The following is a 27,643-nucleotide window of genomic DNA, read 5'->3' on the forward strand; positions in this document are numbered from 1 at the left end:
GAAAAATGGTCTTATTTTAATTATTGCCACAACAGCTTATTATACTCGTGACACTCTCTGCCGTATTTCGGGATAATTCAAAACAAGTTGCTTTTCTTTGGACTTTTTCGATGTCTTCCGTTAATCCTGTCTGGTAAAGTTCCCACACCACACAGCAGTACTCGTAGGCAAACTCTTAGTTCTGCTGATAAATTTCAGTCTTTGGTTTGCCTTTCCCGCAACGTTATCTACGTGTTCGTTCCCGATTACGTTGCTCATAATTACTGTTCCTAGGTATTTAGCTGAACTGACAGGCTTTATATTTCAGTGGCTTTTCGTGTAATCGAAATTTAATGGATTTCTTTTCGTACTCATTTGGATGACCTCACAGTTTTCTTTATTCAGAGACAGTTGCCACTATCCGAAAATCTATATTTATGACTATATTCCGAAAGCCACGTTACTGTTTCTGACTAACGATTTTCCTTGCACCACCCCTTTTCCTGTTCCACGCTCGAACGGCGCGTGGGAAGAATGAATGTCGGTAATCCTCCGTATGGGTTCTAATTTTTCAGATTTTATCATCGCGTTCACTGCATGAGACAATTCTGTGGGAGGAAGTAACATGTTGTCCTACTCTTAATGGAAACTACCCTCCCGAAATTTCAACAATACCCGTCTCTGCGATGCACAACGGCTCTTTTGTAGCGTTTGCTGAGCGTCTCCTTTACTTCTCCCCTTTGGTAGATCCTTTCTGTCTCACAGACTCTTCTATTAATCCTACTTGGATGCTCAAGAATCGGTCGAATGAATGTTCTGTAAGGCGAGAGAAAAGGCAAAGTGGAAAGTGGCTGAAGTAGTTCTTAATATCACAACGGGTGAACATGTACAGAAGAAGCATTAGTGTGAAAGCTTATCTTTATACAAGGTGGTCAGAAACAGTCTGAAGAAGCTTGTAAGAGTGTTGCAGGCTGAGGTGAGAAACAGATGACAAGAAGAAAATTCGATACGTTGTCGTTTGCCAGTTATTTAGCATTGAAGTTGACCAATCAGGTGTTCGCGCGCACAAATTTCAATCAGCCTACCAGAGATTGTGTCGCTGAACATATTCATTGCTTCGTTTGTGCAAACCGAAAAAAAACGTAGCTTTTGCTCATCTACCTTAAAATTAATCATTTCCCAAACAGCCGTGTTTTAACTGATAAGAAGCATTTCAGTAAGTTGTAACTCACGAACGCAAACCTGTCTGTTATAATATAATAAAATGATAATATAATAGGATAGGGAATGAATGATAATAAAATGTTGGAATGTGTGGCTTTTTTAAAATGGATTAATTAAAGAGATTAATTCTTTGGCATGAAGGACAAGCACAATAAGCTAGGCATTGCCTGTAACGGGAAAGGAATCATTTTAGTTTATATTTATATAAATAAATCGTCTTCATAGTATTTTATGCGTACCAATTATTAATATTATGTCCGATCGCCGTCTTCTTGACTGTGGCCGTGTTGTTATATTCGGATCTTCGTAAATTTTCCGAAGTACACAGGTGGGCTTCCGTTCTTCTTATTGCATTATTACTTGAAATAATAAGAACTCTCACAAATATTCTGTTAATAAAACACTACTATATTTGTGTTCGATGCACATAGAAAATACACACAATGGCGGTCTGCAATTACTCGCTAAAAAATGGCGGTTCTCACTCGTTCACTCACTGAGCGAAACCTTCCTTCCAACAACTCGTACCAGAACAAAAACTGCTCTGTCTTTTAACATCTGAAAGTCAAAAATACCTGACGGTAGGCACAGGCTCTACGCTGGGCTACTACCACCTCATCTTTTCTCTTTGCTTTTAAAGAGGATGAAAACATAAAAGTAAGAAATGCAAAAGGTATATCACACTGTCCACTACCGCATTTTAGCGTTTGCAATTGCTTGCGTTTGCGTTCACCATAATATTATCTATTTAAGCTGTTCGTAGTTGTAATTCTTAGGTATTTAATTGAATTGACAGCCACACCTGATTGGCTAACTTCAATGCTAATCCACTCAGTAGCGGTATAACGCAAAGAATTTATTTCTTAACAGTAGTTTTTAGTACAATGTCCCCTGCAACACCCTCACAAGCATTTCATCCGTCTCTGACCACGTACGTAGATTATAATTAGCCATATATACTCTCTACTAAACTTGATACTTAACAAAACTGGACGTTAAAATGTATACAGACTACGTACCTGCTATCAGTATAGATAGATTGTCATCTGTTTCCATACAGAAAAGTCGGCGAATGCACTGTTGCTTATATTTCTCTCTACGTTCACGAAATGTTACTGATTTTCTCACTCGTGGTTAAGCAATTACGAACTGCATATCGAAACTTCGACGCATTTTTCTTACGGTTCGCCCCACAAATTTCACATTTTTAAGCGCAACTACGGAAATAAAGCGAATTACACAAAACGCGCATGATTTACACTGTTAGTCCACGTTTAGTCCAAGGATTTCACATGTTTTTCAAAGATGAAAATGAAGTTACTTTGTTGTATCTGAGCGGATACGTTCAAAAAGAATTATTTATTGTTTTTGGAAACTCTGTATGGAAGTGTTTGACGAATTAATGCAAGAATGGCGTAGCTTCTCTTCCGTTTATCTAGTTGGTAAATACCTACGGATCGTGCCAATATAAATGAATCTCTAAATCTTTCCACAGATTTTGTTATTATCCTACGTACCCTTCCCCCGGCATACGGGGTTAATACCATGGTCATCGGCCAATACTTTAAGGCACGTCAGAAACAGGCCATGACACAATTTATATCTTATGTTCTTATTCTTTAGGGGCTATATTCCAAATGTTAATCATAGTGCAGAGAGCGTTCCTTTGTATTTGTTGGCACACATCTTATTCCAAGTCACACACGCGAACATCTGTCAGGAATGTTCATTAACTGGAGCCGTCCCCCGCACTGTGGAGTTCTCGTTTTCGATACGAGGCATACAAAACGGCAGGTAGCCAATATTTATAGTGCCATTTCCTGACTCATTCTTGGAGACATTGGTTGGGTACAGTTGTGACTGCCGCTATTAATTCTTTGCCAGTTGTGGGTCTGAGCAAGCACAGTGGTGTCTGTGAGCATGAACATAAGGAACAGGCACTCATCGTACAGTTTTACTGCTTTTTGAGGAAAATCAGACTGTAGCTTGGTTGGCTCATACAAGGTCACATGTGCTGCTGCCTTATTAAAATAAAACAGGCCCATTGCTACGGCTTTCCAGACGTCCTGTCAGCTTCAGTTTCCTTCGTCAATTAATTTTGTTTCATAGTATGTCTGTCACCTTAATAAGCAGGTGATACACCTCATTAAAAGTGTTATATAATCAGATAACATCTCATACGTGCTGACAACAAATCATAATAACACATCGTGGGAACTCTTTGATGTTATTGAGGGGAACAGAGGAAAGAGTGATACAAGAACCTTAGTTTGTTATAAAGTCAAACTGCTACATACTGTCCTGGTTCAGTAAGGAAGAAATCAATGAATACGTAGACAGTCCATGGAGCAGAAAGAAACTCTCTGTGGGAATAGATACTCACTTAAATGCCCATGCTGATCCATCTTAAAAAATTCTTGATGGTTTTGGAAGATTTGGAATTTTATGATGTAGAGGTACTAGTGAGAAATTGGTATTTCATGTTGCTTAGGCTTGTGTGAAGTGATTTGTGCGTCGCGATACCATTTACATAAAAGGAACAGTGATATTGATGAAGTACTGCGGGAACAATTGGGGAGTCTCCGCGCCTATTGTGTAGAACAGACCGGGGAAGAGACTGTGATGGGAATGGACCCTTATGATGGGCGTCCCTGCCATCTACCGCCGGTACAGTCAGTAAGCAACGACCTCGTGTGAGCGGAGAGTTTGTATGATAGCTCTTAATCTGCGATTACCACTGACGTTTGCGAGGGGATGGGGATTTACGATGGAGGTGCATCCCCACATGTGGTTGATCAGCTATCTTCGAGTTACCAGCAAAACGTTTGCTTACCTGTTTTCTCTGATCTTCTACACCTGTGCAACCATTGTGGAAGATCTTGCAGTCAAAATTACTGTGATATCCTTACTTCCTCACTGAGACACTCTGTACTGAAGAGTGATGGGAGGCACTATGACACGAGTCAGTCGTTGCCTGCTGAAGCTTACACGTTTTATTTGCTTCCGTACAATGCTGGTGGAAATGGGTTCATCTCACCCCACATTCAAATGGCGTGCAATCTGGTTGTGTGAAGGCGACGTTACTTTCATACATAAAGTTCTAATTATCATGTGGGTGGTTTTATGCATCTGGCTTCCCGAATTCTTGTGTAATCTGTGATATTCTAGCAGCAGTGCATCTGGTACCGATTATCATCCCATGTTCCAAGTTTGTCATCTCGCGACATGCTGCCAGGTCCACTACGTGAGAGCCTCTAACAGACAGTTCAGATGCACTGCCTGCACCCGTACCATACGTAACATGTATCCGAGAACTTTGGGAGCCATACGCAGCACATCTTTATGTAGGACAATCGTTCGCATAACTTTTGGGCGCAAAGTTTAGTTGACGTACCGTCCAAATAATATGTGTGTGTGTGTGTGTGTGTGTGTGAGCGAGAGAGAGAAGAGCCGCAGACCAGTGACGAGTCCCCCTGTCTGGACTGCAGGTGCAGCTGGAGACCAGCCCCAGCAGTGCGTCCAGCTGGCAGCCGCCTTCCCGCTGCCCTCACCACTACGCACGGAGCACACATCGCCGGCCGCCGCTGCGGGAGGCGGAGCGCCGCCAGCGCCGCCACTGCCGTGACGTCACACTGCGGCTCTGCGCTGCCGAGCTGTGCGTGGAGCGGTGGCTGAGCTCCAGTGCGCGGCCCCCCACAGTCTGGTCGTTTTACGACCTCTACAATTTATAAAGTTCTGCAGTTTTTCGTTTTTTCCTGTTCGTCCCCGGACCTCGTGTGTCTCTGACGGCTGACGGCGTCGCCCCGCCAAATCTCCAGTGTAGCCGTTCTTTTAATTCCTACGTTTATTGTGTTCTCGGGCTGGATGCCTCGCCGTCGGATTGATTGATGAGGTCCACAAAATTCACCGTTATTCGACGGAACACCACAGTGTAAAGGACATTGGGAGACTTGGAACTCGGCGGAAGTCACTGTGACTGGCTTCTCTGGTGGGGACAGCGCATTCCACTCCTTCAGTGATGCAGAGTCCTGTGCTTTCTGTACTCGTGGGGTCTTCAGGAGGCAGTGTAGTGCATTGCAACGAACAAAGACTTCGTTTTGGTCATGCAACAGGGAAGAAACATATTGAAGAAAAGCATGTTGAAGAAAAAAAATGGATTTTATATTTTGAAGCAGTCTCTGCCTTCGCGTATAAACGGGGACTTAACTTGTTAACACGTTAACTATCAGCAATGTTACAAAAACATTAAAAACCAAACATTATGTATTCCAAAAGCTACAAAACATACGAACAATAAGATTGCTTTGTATGTAATGTCCCAGATATTTAATGGTTTGTTAAAAGTTTTGTCTTCTTAAATAAATCACAATATGAGAAGCTTTAAAGTTGTTTTTTTATGTATGATACTACCTACAATTGTTTTCTAATTACAGAGCACAAAATTTGTTAAGAGCACTGTATGCGACATAACTCAGTTAACTGCTGCACATTTCTGTCCAGGGCACACTTCAACAAACAAATTAAGTAATAAGCCCCACGATGAAAAATTGCCAAACCCTGTACACAGTGAAATCTGTTTCGCAGGTGATATCAGAGAAGATTTGTTACTAACAGGTGAAATTCTAAGCTTTGGCGTCATCTGTGCAACTCATTATCAGCGTGAAAAGCATACGTCACGAACAAAAAATTTTCAGCAGAACGACGCAAGTTTACTTTACGGATAAGGTGGGTGTAATTAAGATGAAAGACAACCTTTCATTGAAAACTTCCTGCAAATACAGCCACCATGCAGGCGAGCTATCTTCAAATAAAATCACAATAACTACTCATGAAAATCTGCAGCTCATTGCAAAAGACTTTCATTCGGCCACCCAAGAACTCTGCAAGACGAGATTCTAAGCAACTACAGTAGTTCAAGTAGAATATTAAAAATATTACATCGGAAGTCTACGCCGTAAACGACATGATCTTTATTGAAGCGTGAATTCTGTGAGTCGGCGCAGGGAAAGTGACTAACTTTAGCAAAACAATCATGTGGTCTGATGCAGCAAGTCTTAAGCCAAGTGCAAGATTTAACAACTAAAACCGAGTGTACTTGTCTTCTGAAAGTGTTGTTGAAGAAGTAATTGTTTCCGGCGGTTCGGTTTGATCTGGTATATGCAGCAAAGCAGTGAACGGCCGTTACTTCATCGATACGATCGTGACTATGGAAGCACGTCATGAAACGTTCAGAGAAGTTATTAACGTATTAAGCTAGACAATACGGCTGTGCTTGAAGCCGTAAGGAACAACTTCATCTGGCAGCAAGGAGGCGCTCCACCACGCTGTGAATGACACGTCTGTGCATATTTAAATGACAGTTTTCAGGTGCAAAAAAGTCGATTGAGCTCCAAGATCAATCGACCTCATGCCGTCTGATTTTTCAATGTGGGAGACACTCAAAGACTACGTTTTCGCTGCAAAACCATTAAAGCTACAGCATTTATGGGATCTCATTTAACAAGAATTTGAAAACATTTTTAAAATAGCGGGAAGTCATATGACAAGATTCGTAAATCAATGATTAAACGATATGTTACATGCCTAAACAACATTGGAGGGCACTGTGAACATACTGAGTAGAAAAAATTCCTTTGCATAAACTTTTAAACATACAAAACACTGTAATGCATTTTCGGATAACGGACTTGTGTCGCACTCTGTATATAATTACGAGATCAAGAAGGAGACTTACTCCTGAAATGGATTGATTTCCCGTTTAATCAATCAGTTTAGGTCATGTGAGTGATGAACTACTTCCAAAACAATGTCCGCACTAATGTTCGAGAAAACTGCATATAAAAACGAAACTGCGTTGCCACGTCTCTTTTCATTTTATTTAAACATACAGCATCAGTAAAAATTGTACGTACACGCAGGGGAAGAAAAATTTTAATCAGATACATATAATAAAAATGTACCTTTCATAGAAACACGAACGTTTTATTATGAAATATTCCCTTTAAAAGGATAGTAACACGAATGTACTGAGTGAAGGGGCGTTGCTCGTGATCTCGCGGTAGCGTTTCCGCTTCCCAAATGCGGGTCTCGGGATTGATTCCCGGCAGGGTGAGGGATTTTCACCTGCCCCGAGATGACTGGGTGTTGTTGTGTCGTCATCATCATTCATCACCATTGCGGTCGGAGGAAGGCGACAGCCAACCACCTCCGTTAAGACCCTGCCTCGTACGGCGGTGTTTCTCCCGCGTCGTTCCTCTATGCTCTGTCGAGAAGCATGGTACTTCATTTCTGTTTTCAGCGCACAAGGGCACATACAAGAATCTGTCAATCACAGAGTAGGAAAAGCATTAATTATTTACTTCACAGCTGATTGTTCTCAACACTGACGTACTACGCCGTCGTTGCCATAAGTAAATTTTTACCGTGAAACAGATTAACTTTCTGCAAGCTCGGATGTGCAGAGAAAACTCCAATCATTTTACGTGTCACCCGTTCCACAAAACTTCCCTGTCTTCACAAAGATTTCTAGTTGGGGTGTTATCGCTACTCTGGCTTTTAACTACCGACCGCTGATCCATTTCAGACGTCAAACATTTCAAAATGTCCAGTAATACTTGATCATAAAGAAATCAATATTGCCCTTATGCAGTCAGATTCATATTCAAATTATTATTTCAGATTTGTATTCACTTTAGAAAACTCATGATGGTTAAATAAATAAATTATGACGTCTCCCGACGCATTTTATTACAGCATAAGTATTAAGTTAACATCGATGTTAGTCGTATGACGTCAAGACAAGAACTAACCAATCATCATTACAATTTTCATTTGCGTCACTAATCGCCCTTTATTATCTTTGTTGTACACAGGTAAATTCATTTCATCTGATGTGAATCAGGCATGTTATTACAGCATAAGTATTAAGTTAACATCGATGTTAGTCGTATGACGTCAAGACAAGAACTAACCAATCATCATTACAATTTTCATTTGCGTCACTAATCGCCCATTATTATCTTTGTTGTACACAGGTAAATTCATTTCATCTGATGTGAATCAGAGCGCCGTGACGCACGCCGACAGAATCTTTCCGCAGCCAGATGGCCTTCGCTTGGTGTGCAACAGCGGTCAGCCTTCAGCTTCGTGGCAGCGCCGAAGATGGGGCCTACGTTTGTTGCGGCGTTCTCCCTCGACGTGAAACAGATACCAAAGAATCTTAAAAAACACAAATGAAACTTTACAATCGAACAAATGACACTGACAATAAACATACCAATATTTGACGTCATAACACATGTAATATGTTTTACCTGCAAATTGAGCGCTAGGTGACATCTTGTAACTGTCTTGTATTTGGTTACACAACAAAACATACACTCGAACCATCTTTACACCACCGATTGAGCGCCAGAGTACCATTTCGTCCACCAACATCTTGAATCCACCGACGAACTGAAGTCACGTTAATCGTTGTACCTGATTTTATTTGTCCATCTACGCAGGGGATACCCCAACAGCTGGGGAATACTCGACAGGCGTATGGGTTCTCGCAGACGGGTTTCAGTGTGCAGAGGGGCAAACTTGCTCAGTTCTTCCCGTTCTCCACTAACAAGGGGAAAGCCTTAAACACGGCCAACCGACTGGGATCGTATTTGGCAGATAACTTGAGTAAAACCTAAAATGAAAAACTCTAACAAAATTTGGTTCATTACCTCACCGCTTTAGAGGTAACCACCTCTAACGTTCATAAAGAGCAATCGAGTCAAAATTGAGAGGCTCGAAAGACAGTCGGAAATTGTGCATTCTTCCGCGTCATACTGTGGTCGGAAAAAGAATTCTTTCATAGAAACGTGCCTGATTCGTTACCAAAACGTGAAGGCTCTTCATCTAAAGAATATTCCTGGCGAGCAGGAGGCCTGTGTTCGATGCATTTAGCACTTTGATAGGTCCAGGATGGTTAATAAGGTAATGAATATGGAGGAATAACAAGGCAGGCAAATAAATTTCCCAACAGCTTGGGTGAGTGAAGAATCAAACCTTTAAGTCTCGTATGAAAACAGATCCGCGTAACACTGCTGCGAATTCGTCACGAGGGACTGGAGGCAGCCGACAGCGCGTTGTCGGTTTGCAGGCGCGGTGCAGAACTTCATTTGGAGGTTTCAGAACAGCGATGAGTTTCTGGAAACACAACGGAAATTGTGTAACTGTTCGGATGCAACAACGAAACTTAGCACGATTCATTATCAACTTTCAGCACCCATAACTGAGGCGATGTCATTGCATGTGTGGTATGCATTGAAGTCCATTTCTTAAATGTAAACCACATTTGTTTTGCGTCAAATCGTCGGAATGAACGGCGTAGTTGGGCGAAGATTGCATTCATTATCTGTTTTTTGTGTTGCAAATATATTTGCTTCGAATGTTTACATGACATGTATCATACATGCAGTTGTTTGAAGGGAACTGATGTCTTGTAACGAGTATGTGAAAGAGCTGTGGTTTGGCAACCACGATGATAATATTAATTCTTTACTAACTCAAGTCGTTTGTGAAATTCACCTGCCTACCTTGCTGTTGTTCCTTACTTATTATGTTATTGAACTCCTAATCCTAATAGTTTCGGTGGAGAAAGAACACAAATGAAAAATGCGTTTGGAAATCGAACACAGGTCCTGTCCCGTCAAGCCAGATGCCCCGGTCGCTACACCAGCGGCGCTTTCGTCGAACAGATTTTACGCTATGGGCACTGTGGCACTGTCCAGAGATCGCGTTGCCACACCACAGTAGAACGCTCATCGGCACTTCAGGCAACACGCGAGTGGTAACCGAGCGGTCTCAGGCGCTTTACCTGGAGTCAGCTTAATTTTTCAAGGAACGCCTCGACAGAATAGGAGTGACCCATGAGAGAAGTTTCAGTTTCGTTTTGAAAGCGCGTTGATTACTTCTAAGCACTCTGAGCACTATGGGACTTACCTTCTGTGGTCATCAGTCCCCTAGAACTTAGTACTACTAAAACCTAAGTAACCTAAGGACTTCAGACACATCCATGCCCGAGGCAGGATTCGAATCTGCGACCGTAGCAGTCCCACGGTTCCGGACTGCGCGCCTAGAACCTTACTGCTAAGATTCTTGAACACTTGTGTTAGCTTATTAAAAATGGGTGCAGCAGTATACTGCACACCTTTCTGCACAGGAGTCAAAGAAATGTGATCCAAATGCAGACTTTATTCCTGTCTAGTGTTAACTGATCGAATGCTGCTGGAAAGAAGTTGATATTGTTAACAAGAAACTACAGTAAAGAATACGTTTTTTGTGTACCCAGACTAGTCAAATGGGGCGACAAGAGGTTTGCGAACTTCCTATCCCTGGAGAATGGGAAGAGTTACCCCAAAATATAATGCTGTACGACATAAGGGGATGAAAGTAGGCAAAGTAGACTAATTTTCGTGCCGGAAGATCACTGACTTCAGATACCATTCAAATAGTAAAAATGGTATCATTAAGTCTTTGAACAGGATCCTCAACGTGGGCTTATCACGGCAGTTTACTATCTATCTGAACACCTACAAATTTGAACCGTTCCGTTTCACTAATTATATGCCCATTCTGTGAAATTAAAACGTCGGCGTTTGTTGAATTGTGTGATAGAAACTGTAAAAACTGAGTCTTACAGTGATTTGGCGTTAATTTCTTTTCTACAAGTCACGAACTTACGTAACAAACCGCACAATTTGAAACAGAGCCATTGTTGCACAGAACATCCTTTTACTACCAAGCTAGTGTCATCAGCAAAGAGAATATTTTAGTATTACCTGTAATACTTGAGGGCATATATATATATATATATATATATATATATATATATATATATATATATATATATATATATATAAGGAACAGGAGTGGTCCCAGCACTGAAGACTGGGGCAATTCCCATTTAAATGTGCCCCACTCAGACCACACATCACGGTCATTCTCAACACTGTGTATAATGACGTTTTGCTGTCTGTTTCGCTGTGGCGCAATCGCTGCTTCCCACTATTCCAGTCACTGTCTCTATCTAGTATGGGGGGCACACTCATGCTTTTCGTGGTCGACTGTCGACGTCTCGGCCTCTTCGGTATCGTCTGCCCATGTGGTAGGGTGGGCAACAGTGTGCGTGTGTGTGTGTGTGAGGGGAGGGGGGTAGAGGGAAGGTATCGTCTGTGACCGCGTATTTCGGAGTCGGAGGTGACTCTAGCAGGGTGTTGGCTGCAGGGATCAGCTCACGGGGCAGCGACGTGGCTGAGAGCAATGTGTGAATGGGCAAATGTCTATAAGGTACATTACATATGTAGAATTGTGGACAGTTGGGAATGTGAGTCTCGCGGGGAGCATGCAAGGGATCATTCCCTGCAGTCGCGCTATTCTTTTGTGTCCTCGGTGGCTCAGATGGATAGAGCGTCTGCCATGCAAGCAGGATATCACGGGTCGAGTCCCGTCGGGGCGCACATTTTCAGCTCTCCAGATCGAGGTTTTACGATCTCTATAATTTATAAAGTTTAGCAGTTTTTCCATTTTTTCTTGTTCGGCCCAGGACCTGGTGTGTCTCCGACGGCTGACAGCGTCGCCCCCCAAATCTCCAGTGCAGCCGTTCTTATAATTCCTACGTTTATTGTGTTCTCGGGCTGGATGCCTCGCCGTCGGATTGATCGATGAGGTCCACAAAATTCACCGTTATTCGACTGAACACCACAGTCTAAAAGACACTGGGAGACTTGGAACTCGGCGGAAGTCACTGTGACTGGCTTCTCTGGTGGGGACAGCGCATTCCACTCCTTCAGTGATGCAGAGTCCTGTGCTTTCTGTACTCGTGGGGTCTTCAGGAGGCAGTGTAGTGCCATGCAACGAACAAAGACTTCGTTTTGGTGACGCCGCCTGTCATGCAACAGGGAAGAAACATATTGAAGAAAAGCATTTTGAAGAAAACAAATGTATTTTATATTTTGAAGCAGTCTCTGCCTTCGCGTATAAACGGGCACTTAACTTGATAACACCTTAACTGTCAGCAATGTTACAAAAACTTTAAAAACCAAACATTATGTATTCCAAAAGCTACAAAACATACGAACAATAAGATTGCTTTGTATGTAATGTCCCAGATATTTAATGGTTTGTTAAAAGTTTTGTCTTCTTAAATAAATCACAATATGAGAAGCTTTAAAGTTGTTTTTTATGTATAATACTACCTAAAATAGTTTTCTAATTACAGAGCACAAAATTTGTTAAGACCATTGTATGTGACATAACTCAGTTAGCTGGTCCACATTTCTGTCCACGGTCACACTTCAGCAAACTAATTAGGTAATAAGCCCCACGATGAAAAATTGCCAAACCCTGTACACAATGAAATCTGTTTCGCAGGTGATATCAGAGAAGATTTGTTACTCACAGGTGAAATTCTAAGCTTTGGCCTCATCTGTGCAACTCATTATAAGCGTGAAAAGCGTACATTATGAACAAAAAATTTTCAGCAGAACGACGCAAGTTTACTACAGTAGTTCAAGTAGAATGTTCAAAACATTACACCGGAAGCCTACGCCGTAAACGACATGATCTTCATTGAAGCGTGAATTCTGTGAATCGGCGCAGGGAAAGTGACTAACTTTAGCAAAACAATCATGTGGTCTGATGCAGCAAGTTTTAAGTCAAGTGGAAGATTTAACAACTAAATCTGAGTGTACTTGTCTTCTGAAAGTGTGCTTGAACCTGTAAGGAACAACGTCATCCGGCCGCAAGCAGAGCTCCACCACACTATGAATGACACGTCTGTGCATATTTAAATGTCAGTTTTCAGGTGCTATAAAGTCGATTGAGCACCTAGATCAATCGACCTCATACGGTCTGACTTTTCAATGTAGGAGACACTCAAAGACTACGTTTTCGCTGCAAAACCATTAAAGCTACAGCATTTATGGGATTTCATTTAACAAGAATTTGAAAACGTTTTTATAATAGTGGGAAGTCATATGACAAGATTCGTAAATCAGTGATTAAACGATATGTTACATGCCTAAACAACAATGCAGGGCACTGCTAACATTCTGAGTAGGAAAAATTCCTTTGCATAAACTTTTAAACATACAAAACACAGTAATGCATTTTCGGATAACGGACTTGTGTCGCACTCTGTATATAATTACGAGATCAAGAAGGAGACTTACTCCTGAAATGGATTGATTTCCCGTTTAATCAATCAGTTTTGGTCATGTGAGTGATGAACTACTTCCAACACAATGTCCGCACTAATGTTCGAGAAAACTGCATATAAAAACGAAACTGCGGTGCCATGTCTCTTTTCATGTTATTTAAACATACAGCATCAGTAAAAATTGTACGTACACGCAGGGGACGAAAAATTTTAATCAGATAGATATAATAAGTATGTACAGGGTGTTTCAAAAATGACCGGTATGTTTGAAACGGCAATACAAACTAAACGAGCAGCGATAGAAATACACCGTTTGTTGCAATATGCTTGGGACAACAGTACATTTTCAGGCAGACAAACTTTCGAAATTACAGTAGTTACAATTGTCAACAACAGATGGCGCTGTGGTCTGGGAAACTCTACAGTACGATATTTTCCACATATCCACCATGCGTAGCAATAATATGGCGTAGTATCTGAATGAAATTACCCGAAACCTTTGACAACGTGTCTGGCGGAATGGCTTCACATGCAGATGAGATGTACTGCTTGAGCTGTTCAATTGTTTTTGGATTCTGGCGGTACACCTGGTCTTTCAAGTGTCCCCACAGAAAGAAGTCACAGGGGTTCATGTCTGGCGAATATGGCGGCCAATCCATGCCGCCTCCTGTATGTTTCGGTTAGCCCAAAGCAATCACACGATCATCGAAATACTCATCAGGAAATTAAAGGCGTCGGCCGTGCGATGTGGCCGGGAACCATCTTGCATAAACCACGAGGTGTTCGCAGTGTCATCTAAGGCAGTTTGTACCGCCACAAATTCACGAAGAATGTCCAGATAGCGTGATGCAGTAATCGTTTCGGATCTGAAAAATGGGCCAATGATTCCTTTCGAAGAAATGGCGGCCCAGACCAGTACTTTTTGAGGATGCAGCGACGATGGGACTGCAACATGGGGCTTTTCGATTCCCCATATGCACCAGTTCTGTTTATTGACGAAGCCGTCCAGGTAAAAATAAGGTTCGTCAGTAAACCAAATGCTGCCCACATTCATATCGCCGTCATCAATCCTGTGCACTATATCGTTCGAATGTCTCTCATGCAGCAATGGTAGCGGCGCTGAGGGGTTGCCGCGTTTGAATTTTGTATGGATAGAGGTGTAAACTCTGGCGCATGAGACGATACGTGGACGTTGGCGTCATTTGGATCGCAGCTGCAACACGGCGAACGGAAACCCGAGGCCGCTGTTGGATCACCTGCTGCACTAGCTGCGCGTTGCCTTCTGTGGTTGCCGTACGCGGTCGCCCTACCTTTCCAGCACGTTCATCTGTCACGTTCCCAGTCCGTTGAAATTTTTCAAACAGATCCTTTATTGTATCGCTTTTCGGTCCTTTGGTTACATTAAACCTCCGTTGAAAATTTCTTCTTGTTGCAACAACACTGTGTTCTAGGCGGTGGAATTCCAACACCAAAAAATCTTCTGTTCTAAGGAATAAACCATGTTGTCCACAGCAGACTGTCACGTTGTGAACAGCGCACGCTTACAGCAGAAAGACGACGTACAGAATGGCGCACCCACAGACTGCGTTGTCTTCTACATCTTTCACATCACTTACAGCGCCATCTGTTGTTGAAAATTGTAACTACTGTAATTTCGAAAGTTTGTCCGCCTGAAAATGTACTGTTGTCCCAAGCATATTGCAACAAACGGTGTATTTCTATCGTTGCTCGTTTAGTTTTTATTGCCGTTTCAAATATACCGGTCATTTTTGAAACACCCTGTACCTTTCATAGAAACACAAACGTTTTATTATGAAATATTCCCTTTAAAAGGGTAATAACACGAATTTACTGAGCGAAAGAGCGTAGCTCGTGGTCTCGCGGTAGCGTTTCCGCTTCCCAAATGTGGGTCTCGTGATCGATTCCCGGCAGGGTGAGGGATTTTCACCTGCCCCGAGATGACTGGGTGTTGTTGTGTCGTCATCATCATTCATCACCATTGCGGTCAGAGGAAGGCGACGGCCAACCACCTCCGTTAAGACCCTGCCTCGTACGGCGGTGTTTCTCCCGCGTCGTTCCTCTATGCTCTGTCGAGAAGCATGGTACTTCATTTCTGTTTTCAGCGCACAAGGGCACATACAAGAATCTGTCAATCACAGAGTAGGAAAAGCATTAATTATTTACTTCACAGCTGATTGTTCTCAACACTGACGTACTACGCCGTCGTTGCCATAAGTAAATTTTTACCGTGAAACAGATTAACTTTCTGCAAGCTCGGATGTGCAGAGAAAACTCCAATCATTTTACGTGTCACCCGTTCCACAAAACTTCCCTGTCTTCACAAAGATTTCTAGTTGGGGTGTTATCGCTACTCTGGCTTTTAACTACCGACCGCTGATCCATTTCAGACGTCAAACATTTCAAAATGTCCAGTAATACTTGATCATAAAGAAATCAATATTGCCCTTATGCAGTCAGATTCATATTCAAATTATTATTTCAGATTTGTATTCACTTTAGAAAACTCATGATGGTTAAATAAATACATTATGACGTCTCCCGACGCATTTTATTACAGCATAAGTATTAAGTTAACATCGATGTTAGTCGTATGACGTCAAGACAAGAACTAACCAATCATCATTACAATTTTCATTTGCGTCACTAATCGCCCTTTATTATCTTTGTTGTACACAGGTAAATTCATTTCATCTGATGTGAATCAGGCATGTTATTACAGCATAAGTATTAAGTTAACATCGATGTTAGTCGTATGACGTCAAGACAAGAACTAACCAATCATCATTACAATTTTCATTTGCGTCACTAATCGCCCATTATTATCTTTGTTGTACACAGGTAAATTCATTTCATCTGATGTGAATCAGAGCGCCGTGACGCACGCCGACAGAATCTTTCCGCAGCCAGATGGCCTTCGCTTGGTGTGCAACAGCGGTCAGCCTTCAGCTTCGTGGCAGCGCCGAAGATGGGGCCTACGTTTGTTGCGGCGTTCTCCCTCGACGTGAAACAGATACCAAAGAATCTTAAAAAACACAAATGAAACTTTACAATCGAACAAATGACACTGACAATAAACATACCAATATTTGACGTCATAACACATGTAATATGTTTTACCTGCAAATTGAGCGCTAGGTGACATCTTGTAACTGTCTTGTATTTGGTTACACAACAAAACATACACTCGAACCATCTTTACACCACCGATTGAGCGCCAGAGTACCATTTCGTCCACCAACATCTTGAATACACCGACAAACTGAAGCCACGTTAATCGTTGTACCTGATTTTATTTGTCCATCTACGCAGGGGATACCCCAACAGCTGGGGAATACTCGACAGGCGTATGGGTTCTCGCAGACGGGTTTCAGTGTGCAGAGGGGCAAACTTGCTCAGTTCTTCCCGTTCTCCACTAACAAGGGGAAAGCCTTAAACACGGCCAACCGACTGGGATCGTATTTGGCAGATAACTTGAGTAAAACCTAAAATGAAAAACTCTAACAAAATTTGGTTCATTACCTCACCGCTTTAGAGGTAACCACCTCTAACGTTCATAAAGAGCAATCGAGTCAAAATTGAGAGGCTCGAAAGACAGTCGGAAATTGTGCATTCTTCCGCGTCATACTGTGGTCGGAAAAAGAATTCTTTCATAGAAACGTGCCTGATTCGTTACCAAAACGTGAAGGCTCTTCATCTAAAGAATATTCCTGGCGAGCAGGAGGCCTGTGTTCGATGCATTTAGCACTTTGATAGGTCCAGGATGGTTAATAAGGTAATGAATATGGAGGAATAACAAGGCAGGCAAATAAATTTCCCAACGGCTTGGGTGAGTGAAGAATCAAACCTTTAAGTCTCGTATGAAAACAGATCCGCGTAACACTGCTGCGAATTCGTCACGAGGGACTGGAGGCAGCCGACAGCGCGTTGTCGGTTTGCAGGCGCGGTGCAGAACTTCATTTGGAGGTTTCAGAACAGCGATGAGTTTCTGGAAACACAACGGAAATTGTGTAACTGTTCGGATGCAACAACGAAACTTAGCACGATTCATTATCAACTTTCGGCACCCATAACTGAGGCGATGTCATTGCATGTGTGGTATGCATTGAAGTCAATTTCTTAAATGTAAACCACATTTGTTTTGCGTCAAATCGTCGGAATGAACGGCGTAGTTGGGCGAAGATTGCATTCATTATCTGTTTTTTGTGTTGCAAATATATTTGCTTCGAATGTTTACATGACATGTATCATACATGCAGTTGTTTAAAGGGAACTGAGGTCTTGTAACGAGTATGTGAAAGAGCTGTGGTTTGGCAACCACGATGATAATATTAATTCTTTACTAACTCAAGTCGTTTGTGAAATTCACCTGCCTACCTTGCTGTTGTTCCTTACTTATTATGTTATTGAACTCCTAATCCTAATAGTTTGGATGGAGAAAGAACACAAATGAAAAATGCGTTTGGAAATCGAACACAGGTCCTGTCCCGTCCAGCCAGATGCCCCGGTCGCTACACCAGCGGCGCTTTCGTCGAACAGATTTTACCCTACGGGCACGGTGGCAGTGTCCAAAGGTCGCGTTGCCACACCACAGTGGCGACGCTCAACAATACGTTAGACACCTCGCGCGGGGTAACCGAGCGGTCTCAGGCGCCTTGACTTACATTTGCTTCGGAAAACTTAGTTGTGCGACCTCATGTTGATTCTAAGGTCGCGTGAAGCGTTGTTGTAACTTCTGCAGTGGTCGGGAACAAATGATTAATGACCGGGAATCTTGTTATGAATACTAACGATAGTCTGGCGGTACAAATAATTTTACTAATATTGCCGTTAGTAAAACAAAACTAAATAAGTTGGCATCCTAACATTTTTCGATTCTTATTACGCTTAGGAATCAAACCTACCCACTTCAGACATTATTATCCACTGCTTATTGAACAAACGTTAGAGCTCGCGACTGGGGCAACATCTACGAGATGCGAAGTAAGCGAGTTGGCGAAAATTCACTTACGAGAAGTAGGGGCGGACGCAGTAGACCCTCCGAGATAGAATATGTTTACTCCAACTGTGTGAGGGTGGTGTTATGCGTTTGAAAGTGAACGAAAGTTGTCTAAATGTTAGCGAATCGTGTAACTAAGGTGCGAGATGCGTACTAATCTAGCATTCACCTAGTGGGATGTGTACAAGAGCGCCAATAACGGGCATCCATTCAGCAACGGACGTGCGATGGAAGTATGGAGCTTGTGCTGCCCGTTGATTAGGACTTTGAAGGTCACCCTTGGAAGTAAGGAACTGCTGCGGATAGCCCATGTTCAGGACAGTGTGCAACAACCAAGAGTGGTCTACTCGTCTGGAAGCCTCGATAAAGTCCAGGGATGCCAGAGCACTGGTAAACTGTCGTCTTCGTTAGGGCTATCGCATCGCGATATCTGCACAAAGCAGCTTGGTGTTATTTGCTTCTCCTAGCGACGCTTGGTCGTATGAGATGTCGCTGAACAGCGTCCAGCGAGTGCGTGCCGACAAGAGGCGGGTCGGCATCTTCATGTCATAATTAAAAAGTTTTAACGGGCAATAATCTCGAAACCATGTTATGCCTTTCGGTTCCAAGATAGGGATGACCTTCCTCATCGAAGGTAGCTGGAATTGACGTCTCTAGGGACAGCAGCTTCTGATATGTGGATCACCAGTTTCTTTTTTATCTTACACGTCTAGTTCCGTAGGACGAAATTGAGGAGGAAATCTCCAAGGTCATAGAACGTGTCAGTTCATGAAATTACAACATAAAAGTAATAACAGATAAAAAAATGACTATGAACCCAAAAAAAGACATTACGTATTTTTAAGTAAATGCAGTCAACAATAAAACATAGGAATCACCTTAATTTTTCAAGGAACTCCTCGACAGAATAGGAGTGACCTATGAGGAAACTTTCACTTTCGTTTGGAGCGTGCGTGGATTACTGCTAAGATTCTTGAATACTTGTGGTAGCTTATTAAAAATGGGCGCAGCAGTATACTGCACACCCTTCTGCACAAGAGTAAAAAAAAAAACGTGATCCAAATGCAGAATGCATTCCTGCCTAGTGTTATCTGATGATTGCTGCTAATTCGTGGAAATAAGTTGATATTGTTAACCAGGAACTACAGTAAAGAATACGTTTATTGAGAGTCCAATGTCAAAATACCCAGACTAGTAAAATGGGGCGACAAGAGGTTTGCGAACATCCTATCCCTAGAGAATGGGAAGAGTCACCCCAAAATATAATACTGTACGACATAAGGGGATGAAAATAGGTAAAGTAGACTAATTTTCGTGCCGGAAGATCACTGACTTCAGATACCATTCAAATAGTAAAAATGGTATCATTAAGTCTTTGAACAGGATCCTCAACGTGTGCTTATCACGACAGTTTACTATCTATCTGAACACCTAGAAATTTGAACCATTCCGTTTCACTAATTATATGTCCATTCTGTGAAATTAAAGCGTCGGCGTCTGTTGAATGGTGATAGAAACTGTAAAAACTGAGTCTTACTGTGATTTGGCGTTAGTTTCTTTTCTACAAGTCATGAACTTACGTAACAAACTGCACAATTTGAAACAGAGCCATTGTTGCACAGGACATCTTTTACTGCCAAGCTAGTGTCATCAGCAAAGAGAATATTTTAGTATTACCTGTAATACTAGAGGGCATATGATATATATATATATATATATACACTCCTGAAAATTGAAATAAGAACACCGTGAATTCATTGTCCCAGGAAGGGGAAACTTTATTGACACATTCCTGGGGTCAGATACATCACATGATCACACTGACAGAACCACAGGCACATAGACACAGGCAACAGAGCATGCACAATGGCGGCACTAGTACAGTGTATATCCACCTTTCGCAGCAATGCAGGCTGCTATTCTCCCATGGAGACGATCGTAGAGATGCTGGATGTAGTCCTGTGGAACGGCTTGCCATGCCATTTCCACCTGGCGCCTCAGTTGGACCAGCGTTCGTGCTGGACATGCAGACCGCGTGAGACGACGCTTCATCCAGTCCCAAACATGCTTAATGGGGGACGGATCCGGAGATCTTGCTGGCCAGGGTAGTTGACTTACACCTTCTAGAGCACGTTGGGTGGCACGGGATACATGCGGACGTGCATTGTCCTGTTGGAACAGCAAGTTCCCTTGCCGGTCTAGGAATGGTAGAACGATGGGTTCGATGACGGTTTGGATGTACCGTGCACTATTCAGTGTCCCCTCGACGATCACCAGAGGTGTACGGCCAGTGTAGGAGATCGCTTCCCACACCATGATGCCGGGTGTTGGCCCTGTGTGCCTCGGTCGTATGCAGTCCTGATTGTGGCGCTGAGAAGTGGCGGTGCGGTCCCCTACGGCACTGCGTAGGATCCTACGGCCTTGGCGTGCATCCGTGCGTCGCTGCGGTCCGGTCTCAGGTCGACGGGCACGTGCACCTTCCGCCGACCACTGGCGACAACATCGATGTACTGTGGAGACCTCACGCCCCACGTGTTGAGCAATTCGGCGGTACGTCCACCCGGCCTCCCGCATGCCCACTATACACCCTCGCTCAAAGTTCGTCAACTGCACATACGGTTCATATCCACGCTGTCGCGGCATGCTACCAGTGTTAAAGACTGCGATGGAGCTCCGTATGCCACGGCAAACCGGCTGACACTGACGGCGGCGGTGCACAAATTCTGCGCAGCTAGCGCCATTCGACGGCCAACACCGCGGTTCCTGGTGTGTCCGCTGTGCCGTGCGTGTGATCATTGCTTGTACAGCCGTCTCGCAGTGTCCGGAGCAAGTATGGTGGGTCCGACACACCGGTGTCAATGTGTTCTTTTTTCCATTTCCAGGAGTGTATATAAGGAACAGGAGTGGTCCCAGCACTGAAGACTGGGGCAATTCCCATTTAAATGTTCCCCACTCAGACCACACATCACAGTCATTCTGAACAGTGTGTATAATCACATTTTGCTGTCTGTTGTTAAAGTAAGAGGTGAACCAATTGTTAGTTGCTTCCCTTATTCCATAATGGTCCAACTTTTGGAGCAATATTTTGTGCTAAACACAATCAACCGTTTTGTTAAATCGATGAAGATATCTAGTGTTCGAAACCTTAAGTTTAATCCATCGAGTACCTCAGAGAATACAGCATTTTCAGTTGTTAAACGGCTTCTAAAGCCGAACTGTACATTTGACAGCAAAATGTGTGATGTAAAATGATGAAATATCCTTACACACACAGCCTTTTCAATAACATTAGAAAACACTGACGTCACTGACACAGGTCTAAAATTGTCTACATTATTCCCTTCTTCCTTTTTTATAAAGCGGCTTTACTACTGAGTACTTTAACCGTTCATGAAGCTGAGCATTCTTAATGGAAAAATTAGTACAGGTCTAACATCTGCAGAACAGTACTTTAATATTCTGCTGGTCGCTCCATCATACCCATAAGAGTCCTCAGTGACTCCTCGATCTAGCCCTTGTCAGTATCACAGAGGAATATTTCAGGCATCAATCTCAGAAAGGAAGAGAGTTATATGATTCCCTGCAGAAACTAAGATTTTATTTTATTCACCAGCAACGCTCAGAAAGTGATTGTTAAATACCGTACATACGATTATATCTGACTTATCACTAACAGAAATATTTTTACTACAAACTGCCTTTATACCATCGACCTTGTGCTGCTGACCAGACACATCCTTCATAACTGACCATATGGTTGTAATTTTATCCTGTGAATTAACTATTCTATTTGCGTACAACATACTCTTTGCCTTCCACATAACGTCTTGAAGCACCCTACAATACTGTTTGAAATGGCTTGATTGTGACTAATTCTAACATTTTGATATAATTGGCATGCGGCAATGCGGGTGTAAAGTGACGTTAGATATATATCTCGTCAATACAGCTGGATGAATGTCTCGCATGATACATGAATTTGGGACGATCTGCTTTTAGTTGGTCCTCTCTCCGGAGTCTGCACAGGTGGTCCTTCGACTGGTCCACGGAGCGCGCTCCCGCATGATGGTCAACGGTTATCAGTCTGGTCACATTGTTGTTGGACGGTCAGTGCGACAAGGGTGCCCCCTGTCGGGTATATTATTTGCTGCGGCGCTTGAACCAGCATTACATTGTCTACGGCAGCGATTAACTGGTATCTCCTTGCAGGACGTGACCTTTCGTTGTGGTTCATTCGCCCATGACGTGGTGTTCCTGGCCAGATCAGAGGATGAAATGCATATGGTGCTACAGTGGCTACGCCAGTACGGGGCGGTCGTTGGGAGCGTCATCAACGTGAAGAAGACAAAATACATGGATGTCGGAGGGGGGCTTTCCCACACAACGGCGGTGCCCTTTGACAAGGTGCCCGTACTCAAGTGTTTAGGAGTGCAATTCTATAGCAATGTCCGCCGCACGGCGGCGGCTACGTACCGTCGGCTCCTACACCAGACACGTGCTCTGCTGCAGGACAACAAACTGCGTCGCTTGGATATGTTCCTCAGAACACGTTATGTCAACACCTATCTTGTCTCAAAACTGAACTATTTTGCTCATATCCTTCCCTCGACGGCTACGATGGCCGACAGATTTCAAGCAGCATATGGACATTTCGTAAGCACCGGTCTTGCTTATAAAGTCCGATACGCCACCCTGACACTGCCGCAGCGGGCTGGCGTCGCAAGTGTACCTCTGCCCACGCCACTCTGACGGGCACCCTGATAGCGGAAGTGGCACCACACTCTCTGCATCCCCCGCTTTCTGTAGGACACATTTCACTGGCACTCACCCACATCAGAGAGTTCTTGATTGACTTCAGCTACTTACGGTCGGAACTTCCGACGACACGGAATCCCAGCACAAAAGAATATTATCGCGTCTATCAACAGCGGCAACCTGTAAATACGGTCGCCCACAGACATCCTGAAGTTGCCTGGAACACGGTGTGGCGAGCGGTACACACGCCTTTTCTACCTACGACGGTGCGTTCATTGTGGTACGTGGTCGTGAATGGGAAGTTCGCTACTCGTCAGAGGCTACATTCCATACATCTGGCGGACGACCCCTTGTGTCCGACATGCTCAGTCGCTGACTAGGATGCACACCATCTGACGTGTGCCGCGACCAGCGAGTGCTGGCTACTGACGCAGCGCATGCTGGCGTTACTCTTGCGGCGATTGCCGGAGTCAGTCTCCCCTGATGACGTATTGCGCCCCGACGACGTATACTTTCCATCAACCAGAACGAACGCCGTTAACTGGCTAAAAGGCATGGCCGTTTACTACATATTTTGCGATGCTCCCAAAGGCACACTCGACTTTTGGTCCCTATTGATGACAACACATGCAACTTTCAGCCGCCACCCGAAGTACAGAACTCGTTTCGCAAATTATTTAGGTTCATTATTTGCGGATCCTCCTGCTCACTGGGGCGTTCCGGGTATGAGACGCTGAAAATGAAGAATCCTAGAGCATATTGATCCTCTACGCACGGAATAGGGGGGAACCCCTCCCAACAGACGAGAACACGACTCGGACGCTCGGCTGCGGCAGTTGTAGGATCTTTCTTTGTTATGAAATAGAAATAAATCTATAATACAAAAAAATGTTATAAAAATTAAAGAAATAAATAAATAAAACATCGACAAACCCACTACATCCTCTTCCTGATCCTTCGATCCTCGACCTCGAACACGTTGCTTGGGCGTGGCGGCGGGATGGCCAGGCTTCGGGTGTCGACCCCTGCCCTACCCGTCGTCCTGCTCCAGCAGCGGTTCATTAGATTAATAATAATAACAATAATAAAAAAGATGGATAGAGCGTCTGCCATGTAAGCAGGAGATCCCGGGTTCGAGTCCCGGTCGGGGCCCACATTTTCAGCTGTCCAGATCGAGGTTTTACGACCTTTATAATTTATAAAATTTAGCAGTTTTTCCATTTTTCCTTGTTCGGCCTAGGACCTTGTGTGTCTTCGACGGCTGATAGCGTCGCCCCGCCAAATCTCCAGTGCAGCCGTTCTTGTAATTCCTAGGTTTATTGTGTTCTCGGGCTGGATGCCTCGCCGTCGGATTGATCGATGAGGTCCACAAAATTCACCGTTATTCGACTGAACACCAAAGTGTAAAAGACACTGGGAGACTTGGAACTCGGCGGAAGTCACTGTGACTGGCTTCTCTGGTGGGGACAGCGCATTCCACTCCTTCAGTGATGCAGAGTCCTGTGCTTTCTGTACTCGTGGGGTCTTCAGGAGGCAGTGTAGTGCATTGCAACGAACAAAGACTTCGTTTTGGTGACGCCGCCTGTCATGCAACAGGGAAGAAACATATTGATGAAAAGCATTTTGAAGAAAACAAATGTATTTTATATTTTGAAGCAGTCTCTGCCTTCGCGTATAAACGGGCACTTAACTTGATAACACCTTAACTGTCAGCAATGTTACAAAAACTTTAAAAACCAAACATTATGTATTCCAAAAGCTACAAAACATACGAACAATAAGATTGCTTTGTATGTAATGTCCCAGATATTTAATGGTTTGTTAAAAGTTTTGTCTTCTTAAATAAATCACAATATGAGAAGCTTTAAAGTTGTTTTTTATGTATAATACTACCTAAAATAGTTTTCTAATTACAGAGCACAAAATTTGTTGAGAGCACTGTATGCGACATACCTCAGTTAACCGCTGCACATTTCTGTCCAGGTCACACTTCAACAAACAAATTAAGTAATAAGCCCCATGATGAAAAATTGCCAAACCCTGTACACAGTGAAATCTGTTTCGCAGGTGATATCAGAGAAGATTTGTTACTAACAGATGAAATTCTAAGCTTTGGCGTCATCTGTGCAACTCATTATAAGCGTGAAAAGCATACGTCATGAACAAAAAATTTTCAGCAGAACGACGCAAGTTTACTTCACGGATGAGGTGGGTGTAATTAAGATGAAAGACAACCTTTCATTGAAAACTTCCTGCAAATACAGCCACCATGCAGGCGAGCTATCTTCAAATAAAATCACAATAACTACTCATGAAAATCTGCAGCTCATTGCAAAGACTTTCTTTCAACCACCCAAGAAATCTGCAAGAAGAGATTCTAAGCAACTACAATAGTTCAAGTAGGATGTTAAAAATATCACATCGGAAGCCTACGCCGTAAACAACATGATTTTTATTAAAGAGTGAATTCTGTGAGTCGGCGCAGGGAAAGTGACTAACTTTAGCAAAATAATCGTGTGGTCTGATGCAGCAAGTTTTAAGTCAAGTGCAAGATTTAACAACTAAAACCGAGTGTACTTGTCTTCTGAAAGTGTTGTTGAAGAAGTAATTGTTTCCGGCGGTTCGGTTTGATCTGGTATATGCAGCAAAGCAGTGAACGGCCGTTACTTCATCGATACGATCGTGACTATGGAAGCACGTCATGAAATGTTCAGAGAAGGTATTAACATATTAAGCTAGACAATACGGCTGTGCTTGAAGCCGTAAGGAACAACCTCATCTGGCAGCAAGGCGGCGCTCCACCACACTGTGAATGACACGTCTGTGCATATTTAAATGACAGTTTTCAGGTGCAATAAAGTCGATTGAGCTCCAAGATCAATCGACCTCATACGGCCTGGCTTTTCAATGTGGGAGACACTCAAAGACTACGTTTTCGCTACAAAACCATTAAAGCTATAGCATTTATGGGATCTCATTTAACAAGAATTTGAAAACATTTTTAAAATAGCGGGAAGTCATATGACAAGATTCGTAAATCAATGATTAAACGATATGTTACATGCCTAAACAACAATGCAGAGCACTGTGAACATTCTGAGTAGGAAAAATTCCTTTGCATAAACTTTTAAACATAGAAAACACTGTAATGCATTTTCGGATAACGGACTTGTGTCGCACTCTGTATATAATTACGAGATCAAGAAGGAGACTTACTCCTGAAATGGATTGATTTCCCGTTTAATCAATCAGTTTAGGTCATGTGAGTGATGAACTACTTCCAAAACAATGTCCGCACTAATGTTCGAGAAAACTGCATATAAAAACGAAACTGCGTTGCCACGTCTCTTTTCATTTTATTTAAACATACAGCATCAGTAAAAATTGTACGTACACGCAGGGGAAGAAAAATTTTAATCAGATACATATAATAAATATGTACCTTTCATAGAAACACAAACGTTTTATTATGAAATATTCCCTTTAAAAGGATAGTAACACGAATTTACTGAGTGAAGGGGCGTTGCTCGTGGTCTCTCGGTAGCGTTTCCGCTTCCCAAATGCGGGTCTCGGGATTGATTCCCGGCAGGGTGAGGGATTTTCACCTGCCCCGAGATGACTGGGTGTTGTTGTGTCGTCATCATCATTCATCACCATTGCGGTCAGAGGAAGGCGACGGCCAACCACCTCCGTTAAGACCCTGCCTCGTACGGCGATGCGTCTCCCGCGTCGTTCCTCTATGATCTGTCGAGAAGCATGGGACTTCATTTCTGATTACAGCGCACAAGGGCACATACAAGAAACTGTCAATCACGTACTACGCCGTCGTTGCTATAAGTAAATTTTTACCGTCAAACAGATTAACTTTCTGCAAGCTCGAATGTGCAGAGAAAACTCCAATCATTTTACGTGTCACCCGTTCCACAAAACTTCCCTGTCTTCAGAAAGATTTCTAGTTGGGGTGTTATCGCTACTCTGGCTTTTAACTATCGACCGCTGATCCATTTCAGACGTCAAAAATTTCAAAATGTCCAGTAATACTTGATCATAAAGAAATCAATATTGCCCTTATGCAGTCAGATTCATATTCAAATTATTATTTCATATTTGTATTCACTTTAGAAAACTCATGATGGTTAAATAAATAAATTCTGACGTCTCCCGACGCATTTTATTACAGCATAAGTATTATGTTAACATCGATGTTAGTCGTATGACGTCAAGACAAGAACTAACCAATCATCATTACAATTTCCATTTGCGTCATTAATCGCCCATTATTATCTTTGTTGTACACAGGTAAATTCATTTCATCTGATGTGAATCAGAGCGCCGTGACGCACGCCGACAGAATCTTTCCGCAGCCAGATGGCCTTCGCTTGGTGTGCAACAGCGGTCAGCTTTCAGCTTCGTGGCAGCGCCGAAGATGGGGCCTACGTTTGTTGCGGCGTTCTCCCTCGACGTGAAACAGATAC

This window comes from Schistocerca gregaria, chromosome 6 (genome assembly GCF_023897955.1).
Source record: "Schistocerca gregaria isolate iqSchGreg1 chromosome 6, iqSchGreg1.2, whole genome shotgun sequence".
Lineage (NCBI taxonomy): Eukaryota > Metazoa > Arthropoda > Insecta > Orthoptera > Acrididae > Schistocerca > Schistocerca gregaria.